We start from the raw sequence: 11,313 nt of genomic DNA on the forward strand, positions 1-11,313 counted from the left end.
TGGGTGTGTGTGTGTGTGTGTGTGTGTGTGTGTGTGTGTGTGTGTGTGTGCGCACACGCGCGCACACCTCCCCAGCAAGCCCTGCCCCTCTCAGCCTCTGCCCGCCCTGAGCTTTGCGGGGACAGGATGGTGAATGCTGCCTGGGCTCATTGGCCTGGAGGGGCCCCTGAGACACCCATACTCCATCTGCAGTACAGCAGCCTCTTCCCAAGCAAGCAGTTCATTCGTTCACTTTCCCTCTTTTTGCTGTGTGTATCCAACTCCTGGTTTTAACAGGGAGGACGCTGCACCTCCCATGCAAAGATGTTTTGATCTGCCACCCCCTGACAGCCCGTCGCTTTTCCTGGTGCCCCTCTGCACCCTGGTGGGCCACAACCCCCCATTCGACAAAGGCCAGGACCGTTGAATGGGGTGGGGTCGTTGCCCACCGGAAGGAAAAGCTCAGGTCATACAAACAATGCAAAGCTACCTTCGCGGTTTGTTTGTCACAGACTCCCCCAGGGGTTAGATTTGAGCCGAAGCTGGATGGCCCAGCAGAGAGAGGGTTTGTGTACAAGCTGCTTCATCTCCTCTGTTCCTCAGAGAGAGCCGCTTTCCACCCGCCTGGGCAGAGGGCTCCACCTCCCCACAGGAAGGTTGGAGGGCATCTGTATTTTTAGATTTAGCAAAAGAAAATAAATTTGACTTTGAGCCTCTTTTGCAATGTTTTAAAAACATCTTTATTGAGATTATGGTTCATGTACCATAAAAACCATCCCTTTTAAGTTACAATTCAGTGGGTTTTAGTATCCCTGTACAATTTCGACTTTGATGGTAATTCCTAAGACACTAGGAGGACCCAGAAGCAGCTCAGATGGGGGCAGGGCGACAGCGCCGAGTCAGCTGCCCCTCTCTGTTCTCCGGATGCGTGACCCCAGGTGTAGTGTTTTCTCCTTTTCCAAGAAGAATTTCATTTCCTATCATGTTTCTAAGTTCTTTGTACGTCTTTCTCGCCAGCTTTTTCTCTTATCTGCTCATTCTGTCTTCCTTCCCTCCTTGACTGTAATTTCTGTTTCTGAACATAATGTCCAGGCCTTTCTGCTGGATAATGAATATTTTGCGACCAACAGAGGCTGCCTGGGCTTTTTCTGAAATACGTACTTGGGGGCCCAGAACCTAAATATACGCCCCTGGCTTTGACTTCCTGTTTCTCCCTGATCTGAATTTCTGCTGTGCCCCTTTTAATTGAACCAGATATTTGTACGCCTGGATTGGATCTCTTTCCAAAGCTGTGTTGAAATTCTTTCTTTCAAGATCATTTCCTCACTCCATAAATTTTCTGTTTTCCACTGTACTCCACTTTGTCAAGCATAATTATTTTATCCAAATAAGAGAGCATGACCCAGGGTCCCATGCTGGATAATATTTGCATTTTCTTATTTTAATTTTAATGAGAAGTTTTATTGATAAATATTGAAACTACTTTCCCAACCTCAATAGATGCAGCAAAATTGTCTGGTTTCCCCTTTATCTAAATAAAGAGCCTGCATTTTTATATTCTGACGTGGCCATGAACCCTTACCGCGCACATTGCATTGGGAAGTTACCTTTTCTAGGGCTCGTAAGGCTGTAACTTCAGCTCTGGTGGGGCTTCTCACCTCCCTGCTTCTCTCTAAATCCCTTTTCGGAACAAGCTAGATATAAATACATGAACAATTACAGCCCCCCAATGTGTTTGGACTTTTCACTGAATCTTAGAGAATCACACTTGTGATAGGCAAGGGTTTGTGACATCAGAGTGCTATGTCCAGGTGTCCCTGGCTCTCTGCATTAAATGTGTACCTGAAAGGCTGCATGTCAGCTGTTAGTGAACCCCATCTCTTTGCGTCATGACTCCCCGCAGTGTGTGAAGCTTCCCCATCCAGGAGCCATCACTGGCTCCATAGGGCTTCCTCCACTACCCCCATCAGACACCTCTGGTGGTGTTCCTCCGGCCCCAGGTTAAGAATGCCCCCCACACAGTGTCCCCCTAAGCGGCCTCTGTCTTCATGGTTGATCACAGATGTAGTTGAACACATCACACTGACGCCTAGAATCAGTATTAAGCCTCTTGGTCACCTTGACCCGTCAGCCATGCCGGTGCCTACAGGCAGCCCATGATTTGTGAATAAAAGGAGCAGCACACTGTGGGACAAATCCTTGACTTTGTTACAGGGTGTTTTGTTTTGCCAAAAGCAGAATGTATTTATTACTTTTTGTCAGATTATAAACACATGTTTAGAAAACAGTATGATAAAACAAAAATGTACACAACAACAAGAGAAAGTCTCCCTAATTCCACTTCCCTTCCCAGATCACATGTCCTTTACAATATCTTTTTATTTTTTTTTATTTTTTTTTTATTTTTGGCTGCGTTGGGTCTTCGTTGCTGCGCGTGGGCTTTCTCTAGTTGTGGTGAGCGGGGGCTGCTCTTCGTTGTGGTGCATGGGCTTCTCATTGCGGTGGCTTCTCTTGTTGCAGAGCACGGGCTCTAGGCATGCGGGCTTCAGTAGTTGTGGCGCACGGGCTCAGTAGTTGTAGCTTGTGGGCTCTAGAGCGCAGGCTCAGTAGTTGTGGCACACGGGCTTAGTTGCTCTGCAGCATGTGGGATCTTCCCGGACCAGGGCTTGAACCCATGTCCCCTGCATTGGCAGGCTTATTCCCAACCACTGTGCTACCAGGGGAGCCCTCTTTGCAATTTCTTGTCTGCACATATGTGTATATATGCTACTGTCTTGTTAATAAACATTCCGTGCGTGCACATTTCTAAAACTGCTTTTTTCCCTTGGTGATACAGGATGGAGCTCTCTCCATGCCAGTGTGTTCGCTTCTCCCCTGTCCTCCTCACAGAGGGGTCAGCTTCACACAGTGTGCTCCGGGACACGGTTTTGGCCCCATCTCCAGGAGTCACGGGACCAGGGGATGATCTCACCGGGTACACCATCTGCCCTGTCTGGCCAGAGGCTGCATCGGGAGGGCCAAGGGGGCACCATGTGTCATTGGATCCAATGTAGGGTGGGGCTCTGGGCCCTGAGAAGCTGTTTAGTCTGAAAATACAAACAGGATACAGAAAGGTTTGGCTCAAATAATGGGTGATAGGTTGTCATGATAATAACCACAGCTGGCACTTCGATCGCATTTTCTATATTAACTCATTTAATCCCCACACCTTACGAGGCAATGGAGGCTCTGAGAGGTTGAGTGACTTACTCAAGGCCACCCAGCTAGTAAGTGGCGGATCTGGAGTAGAACCCAGACAGCCTGACCCCAACGTGTTCTCCACGCCCCAGAAATGCACTGTCAACTCCGCCCCTGATGCTGTGTGGGCACCTCTGTCAAGGGGGTAATTCAGGGACGGTGTGCTTGACCTGGGTGGCATTTCTCCCATGGGTTCAAAGGACACTATTTTTTTTCCGTCTTTCCAGCCATGCTGAGTTCAGGTCGCTCATTACTGAGGGACATTGCTGATTAGAGACAGACTACGCCGTCCTCCTGTGCCCCGCATCCTTCAGGGTGTGTCCTCAGACTCAAAAAATAGAAATGAAAGCATCCTCAAAACTACCACCTTCCCTTCCTCGTTTCCTCTCCCCTCCACTTCTTCCTTGTTGTTCCATCTAATGAAATGTTGTGGCAAAAAGAGCCAATTTCTGGTCATTGCATGTGGCCTCTCAGACTCCCACCTCCTTCGCTGCCAAGACTGGTGCGGGCGATTCGTCTCTCCCCACCTCCCAGCATCACCTTCTCCGCATCACCTCCCCTGTCTCCTCTGTGCTCCGGGTGCCAGTGCTGGGAGGAGTGGGGAGCAGAGACACCCCAGTTCTTCCCTGATGCTTACCTTCGCTCTGTCACTTCCGAGACCTTCCTGGAAGGACCCCCTCATTTCTCCTCCTCTCCCTGGGCCGACCCGGAGCTGCCTCTCACGTCTCCATGCTCTGTCTCCCCCTCCTTCAGGGCAGAAGCACAAAGGCTCTTGTATCGGCCCCTGATTTTATCCCTTCAGGTTAGGCCTCCTCTTCCCCATCCTCAGATATCCTCTCCTTGCTCAGAACCCACGTGTCATAACAACAGTACCGCGCATCGGTCTAGAACATCGCAGTTCACTGAAGCACTCTCTCTCACATGCATTTTTCCAGTGACCCTCACAGCCACCCTGTGACACAGGTATCCTCGTGCCCATGTTACAAATGAAGAATCTGTGATTCAGAGAGGGCAAGTGACTGGCCCAGCATGGACCAGCCAGTGAGTGGTCCCTCCTAAGCCTAGAACCCAGGGCTCTGGACTTCACACCACGTGTCCTTTCTACCCAAATCCATGGAGAGGTCTGAACCGGCCATAAGGTCCTCAGGAAGATTTGGAGCCAGTGCACCAAGGGCACAAGGAGTCCAGCCGTTCATGCAACTAACAAGGCTGGACTTGGTGCATTCCACGAGAGGCGTTAGGGCTGAGTGGCCTCTCAGGGTAGATGCAAATATGGCATCTCTGGATCATGAGACCCTGCTTCATGGGAGAGACCCAGGTCCAAGGGGAAGCGAAGCAAGGGACCCTCCAGGCTTACCTTTGGGGGCAGGATGGAGGGTGCCTCCCCAGCCCCTGCTGTGAGGGTGGAGCCGTGCAGCGTTCTCAGAGGGCCTTGAGAGGGGGCAGCCTAAGTGCTATTCATCAGTCCCAGTAATGGCTAATGGAGAAGCAGGTGCTCCCGAGAACCCATAATGGTCTTTGGCAAATGGCCCGAGGTGCCTCTGAAAGGCCTCAAGACCCTGACTGTGGGGGGCCCATTCAACATCGGGTACAGCCGTGTCCTCATGCCCCTGACATCATTCCGCCCAGCGTTCACTCCCAGCGACTTCCTAGCCCTAAGCTGAGCTTTCCAGGAAATCACTACACGCCACACTCTGTCCCCAGCTCTGGCACTATCTCTAGGTCCACTTGATCCTCTCTGTGCCTCAGTCTCCCCAGCTGCAAAATGGAGCTAAGATGACCCGTGTATCTCACAGAGGTGCGGTTGGAATGGCTCCTCCTATATCAGGGCTTCAGAGTGGGGCTTCATGATTTGTCAGTGAAGGTCTCCAAAGACCCACCCTGTGTCCAGCTGGAGGCTAGGACTGCAGATTCAAAGCCATGCATGCATCCTCCTTCAGCCGGGGCTACTGAGCATCAATTCAAAAATGGGGATAATAAGATAATAACATTTCCTCCTTCACATAGGTCATTGTGAGGACTGAATGAGGTGAAATGTGTAAATAGTGCCTGGCTACAGAAATATTTATTCAGGGAAGATCATGGATGGCTAAAAAAAAAAAAAGGCAGGGTCGGGGGGACTTTAAAAGTCCCCCTCCAGAACTTTTTAAGTGTAATCTTGTGTTGAGTTGTGAACCATTTGCTGCCTGTTAGAGCTAGAGGGCAGAGATATAACAGCAAATCTAGAAATTGTAGCCATTGACGATCAACCAGAAATTAATATAAAGCTTATTAATATCAGTATATTTATTACACAAATAAAGTAGGCTACAGAACAACTGGTATGATATGGTCTCATTTGGGGAAAATTATATGTGTGCATAGGCGAGGTGTTTGCAAAGAAGTTCCCTAGAATGTTAACAGTTGTTATTTTGCTTTCCTCTTTTCACGTTTTTGTATTTAACTTTTTAATAATGACTATGAATCACTTTTATAAAACAACAAATTCTCTCTCTCTCTCTCTCTCTCTCCCTCTCTCTCTCAGGATTAAGAGTGGCTTGCCCTAGAAAAAAAAAAAGCAATTTTTCGCTGTGGTTTTCCCAGCTTTGACATCAAAAGAGACTGCTTTTTATCCATTTGGTGCTCTGAGTTCAGGGGATTCATCTCAGATACAGTTAAGTGGTGACCAGGGCCATTGGCAGTCCCTGAACGGGACAGAGGCTCAGCAGCCTGCCGCCACCCCCCGTAGGGGTGTCACATGGCAGTGCGGTCCTCGTTGAAGGCTAACTGATCAGAAAGGGGGTTGGAGGGAAAACTACTGCAGTTCTAAAAACAAAGGCCACCCAAGCACGCCGTATCATCCTAACAGATGCTACAGCACTGTTTGACTATACCAGCAGTTACAAAGGAGGTAAAAAAAATAAAACAGAATCCTTGAGCTTAAAACCAGAATTGTCCCCTCCGACACAGTCTATGGATTTTCTTAGTGGTGGACGTCAGCCGGCTGACATCAGCCATGACACATGGTGTGTGCACAGCAACACCACCTCCCCCCCAGAAAGCGGCCCTCATTCATGCTTTCATACAACTGTTGATTGTTCTCTTTGAATTGAAGCCCGGGATTATTCCAGTTTCTTCTCACCAACCTAAGTCTTTCCTCTCTGTGGGCTCCTTTATCTTCTCTGCACTTAATTTGGCAGTTTTGCTTGAAATCCATGTATTATCATTATTATTGTTCAGATTTGGTTCTAGAACATTCTCTGGTACCCTGTGACAGGATGTGAGCACAAGCTCACACTTTAGAGTTCCTCTGATGTTTGCCAGGCCGTCTTCCCTCCAGCAAGTCTTCCTGAGAATTTCCCCGTGGTGCCTGGGTGCTGGGTGCCACCTGCCTGGTGGGGGCGGGAGAGAAGAGAGGCAACACAAAAGGAGATGCAGCTCCCAGTTGGGACCAGCTGTGAGGGAAGAGCATCTGAAGCAGCAGAGTTGCCACGAGCCAGCCCAGAGTTCTCTTGAACCCTGGAGGCTGTTTAGGTGCAGCTGGCTCCCCGCTTCATAAGTATAGGGATTTCCTAACAACCTTGGGCCCAGACTTCACCTCCTCCAAGGAGACCACTATGCCTGCCCTTTCACTAATCTTTATATCTTAAAGTAAAACAATTGAACCGTAAGCATTAAAGAATAGACTGTAAATACAAAGAGAAAGTTTTCAAAGGAAACGAAAGCTTTCACTCAGTTGAGTGGGTCCTTATGTTCCTGAAATGGGTGATCTCAGTCACTGCTTGATTTAATCACTGTGTCAGTCGGCCTCACAAGGTCCGATTCCGGTGCCAGGCTGCTTGGGCTTTGAGCCCTGACTCCATTACATGTTTACTGTGTGACCTTGGGCAAGTTACTCAACCTCTCTGTGCCTCGGTTTCCCCCTCTGTAGAAGCAGACATGATAATAGGGGCAGTTGTGTTGATTAAATGAGTCAATACCTGGAAATGCTTGAAACATGGCTCCTGTCATGAGGAATCCTGTTTTCCACCTGAACGCACTGGCAAATTCATGATGGTGCAGAAAAGGGACCAGAGCAAAGGAAAGATGGGATGCGGGACCCAAAAATAACCTTGGAGATCAAAGTTCATTTTAAGGTTAGTTTTTTAGATTTCTCTCTACTTGATCTTCAACTATCTGAGAGATCCATTTAGGGTGTTTGTTTTTTTAATAACAGCTTTATTGAGATATGTCACATGCTACAAAATCCACCCTTTGAAGTGTACAATTCAGTGACTTAAGTATAGTCACCACGTTGTGCAATATCACCACTCTAATTCCAGTTGGGTTTTTAACCTGAGGGAGTTTTAAGGGCCAGCGTCCTTTTTTTGGACGGAGCCACCTGTTCTGGTGGCGGTGATTCCGCTGAGTCACGGCAGCGGCCCGGGAGCCTGCAGTGCTGCCTGTGGGAGAAGCTGGCCGGTGGCTGGGCTGCAGCGAGCGGGCACTGCGCCCCGGCATGTGCTGCCCCCTAGCGAGGGCTGCAGCTCCGCCCTGAACAGCCCACCCGGTGCCTTCAGGGAGGGGGCTCTAGGATACAAAAAACTCCTCCCGGGCTTGGACTGCACAGGCAGCGCGTCCTGCTTGGAGCCTGGTGAGCCAGGGTGCGGGACCAGCCCCTGACACGGGCTTTCTTCTTACCTCCTCGGCTCTAATTCCATCCAGCCGGGACAGGGTCATTTCTCTGGGTCCTGGAGGGGAGAAAAGGGCTATGTTTTTAAACTCTCTGTTGGGAAGGCACTGATATGATACAATATCCGAAAGATGGGTTTTAGCATCAAAAGATCAGAGCTCACATCCTGCTCTGCCTCTTACTAGCTGTGTGACCCTCAGCAGGTTACTGAACCTCTCTGAGCCTGTTTCCTCATCTAGAAAGTGAGGATAATTCCTCTCTTGGGCCTGTTGTATTACACAGATTCGCTTTCTCTCTCTGAAGCCCCTGAGACTGGCTAATAGTCACGACTCAAATAAACAGATGCTGTTAATATTCCAAAACTGCCAAAAATGGTGTCCACTGTTGTCCTGGCTTACCCGAGGAGCTTTCTAGAATCAAAATGCATTGCTGTAAGAAAATTAAAAGGAATAGGAAGGATGGCAGTAGGTGTAGGAAGGCTATTTGGTCTTCATCTCCTTCAGGTAGAGACTGCCCCAGGTCAGCTGAAACCCTCAGACACCCTGGAGAACTGGGCAGGAGCAAAAGCTTGGGTGGGGAAGCAGACAGAGGCATCAGAACTGCCGGGAATCTGTGTTCCAGAGGGGAGTCAGGTCCCAGGCTGCCTTGCTGGCCTTGGGCAAGTCATTTAGGCCCTTGGGGCCCTTTACCTGGCTGGGGTTTGCATCCTGCCCACGTCATAGGTTTGTGGTGAGCTTATATGTTCTGTCATGGGAAAGTGTCCAGGAAAATGGCAGACGCGCTTCAAATAGCGAGCAGGGTTCCCTGATGATCCTCCAAAAGTCACCTCTGAGCTGGGCTAGGTACCTGGGCTTCCCTCATCCACCTCTGGATGCCTCAGAGGGCAGCCTGAGTTGGTCAGAAACAAAGCCGACTCTTCAGGTAAGACACACAGAGCAGGTGAACTCTACCAGGCAGAAAATTTATCCACCTTGCAGCCTGGGAAGACCCTCTTCTTCCGGAGCAAAAGGGACCCGGGGTCTCACTTGCACATCCCTGGGCCCCTGAGGGTCTGGAGGGGCCGGGGGCCCAGCCTTGGCCAAATGAGAAAGAAGTTGAAGGTTGTCTGAGGGTCCCTGCCATCCTTCTCATCCATCACCCCACCCCTTCCTGCCCTCACCTTTCCTCCCGCTCCACCCCGATTTCAGCATGATCAGACAAACATCACAGTAAAAAATTCCAGGGCTTCCCTGGTGGCGCAGTGGTTGAGAGTCCACCTGCCGATGCAGGGGACACAGGTTCGTGCCCCGGTCCGGGAAGGTCCCACGTGCCGCAGAGCGGCTGGGCCCGTGAGCCATGGCCGCTGGGCCTGCGCGTCTGGAGCCTGTGCTCCGCAACGGGAGAGGCCGCAACAGTGAGAGGCCCACGTACCGCAAAAAAAAAAAAAAATTCCATATTATCTTGTTTCCAAACTTAAAAGACTGTGGGTAGTCATCAATGTATACACGGATAAACAAAATGTGGTGTATCCATACAATGAAATATCATTCCAGGAGTGAAGTCCTGACACGTGCTACAACGTGGGTGAATCTTGAAAACATTATACTAAGCGAAAGAAGCAAGACGCAAAAGCCCAGTGTTAGATAATTCCATTTATTTGAAATCTCCAAAATTGGTAAATCCATAGAGACAGAAAGTAGATTAGTGGTTGGCAGGGCATGGGGGGAGGAGTGGGGAGAAACTGCTTAATGGGCACAGGGTTTCTTTCAGGGGTGATGGAAATGTTTTGGAACTAGACAGAGGCGATGGTTGTTCACTTTAAAATGGTCACTTGTGTGTTGTGTGGATTTTACCTCAATCAGGAAAGTAAATAGAAAAGACTGGGTTGCAGCAGCCACAGTTTGATTCAGGGGGTTCCCTCCCTGTGCCTTCACCCCTTTCCCCTCTCCTGCCTTCTCTTTTATCCTCTCATCACCTGCACTGTCCTCCTTTTTCCTCTGTCTCTCCCTCTCAGCCCTGTAGACACTTTTCTCCCTTTTCCTGGCTTGCCCCCGCCCAAGCCATTGGCAAGGCAGCATTGGGTCTGGGGGTGTGATCTTGTAGGACCAGGCACTGTGAACAACTTAACAAGCCCCTTCCCCTCAATTTCCCAGCTACCAAATGACAAGGACAGACTCCAGGACCCTCTGGTTCTCATTTTCTCTTATCAGGAGGCAGTGCTTTTCCAAGGGTCCCTAAAGAGTGACCCGTTCTTGTTTCCAGGTTTAACTCAACTTTTGTGCTCCTCCTAAAATTTCTTCCTTACCTCACACCCCACTGCCTGTAGGTCACTGCCTGGGAAAATGGGAGGTAGGAAATCAGAGAGATTGAAAAAGAGATTGGTTGATTTAGAAGAATAAGAAGGCAAAGCATGGCCTTAGGACAATAGCTCCTGGCGTGTTTATTTTCCTGTCTGTGCGTCTCTCTTAGGCTACAGGGATCCATGGGGTGATATAACCACGTCTAGTCTGGACTGTGTACCCACCTCAGGGCTACGCTTGTTTCTGTGTTTTCAGTCTGCTGTCTTTGCGTGAAAGTCCTAGGGCTGGGACATACGGCTGTGCTGTTTGTCAGTTGCTTTACATGGTCTTTGCCCAGTTCTTCCGGAGAAATCATCCTGCCCTTGGCTCTCGTAGAGGAAGACCACAGGGGTCAGACACGGTGGGAAAAGAAGGAGGCGGGGCTGAGCGTTCAGACCCTTGGCTGGGATGTCAGGGCCCCCTGCCTCTCAGCCAGCCCTGAGCTAGAGACTCCTCCTGCCCTGTGACCAATCTTCCCAGGGCTCTGAGCTGGAGGACACAGGCCTAACCGATCTGCTTAAAGTAAAACGCTGGAGCAGGAAGGGAGCTCAGAGGTCACTGGGTGACATGAAGGAGGTTGAGAGAAGTGACTTAGTCACAGCTTTGGGGTGTGAGTCCTGGACACTGCTGCTTCCACACCCCAGATCTGTGCCCCAACGGAAAATTGGGGAACATTTGATGGTCCTGGACGGAAGGACCGGCAGTGAGGGCAGCTGAGTGCCCCTTGAGGACACAAGCTTTGCATCCTGGCGTCGCCTCTTCCTGGCTATGTGACCTGGGCAGAGTACCTCCCAGATTCCGCATCTGCCTGTAAGTGACCCAGACAGGTCCAACCCGACGGGACTTGTGTTCTCGTGCGCAGTATTTGTCCTAAGACTGAGAGGAAGAACTACTCCATTTTACTCTCCGAGGGCATCTCCTCTGGGTTCTATTTTCTGCTTACGTCGAGTAGCCTCTCAGAGATGCTCCAGAGATGACCTGTAGGTACCAAAACATTAGCACAGGGCAAGTGGCCCAGCCCAGATGAGTTGGGGAGACAGCACTGGTAGCCTCGTTGAATCAGGAGGTCCATGAACCTAAGGCCATTTGCTGGGGTCAGTGGGAGGGGCGGGGGGGGGGGGGCCCCCC

This window comes from Lipotes vexillifer, unplaced genomic scaffold (assembly GCF_000442215.2).
Source record: "Lipotes vexillifer unplaced genomic scaffold, Lipotes_vexillifer_v1.1 scaffold299, whole genome shotgun sequence".
Classification (NCBI taxonomy): Eukaryota; Metazoa; Chordata; class Mammalia; order Artiodactyla; family Lipotidae; genus Lipotes; species Lipotes vexillifer.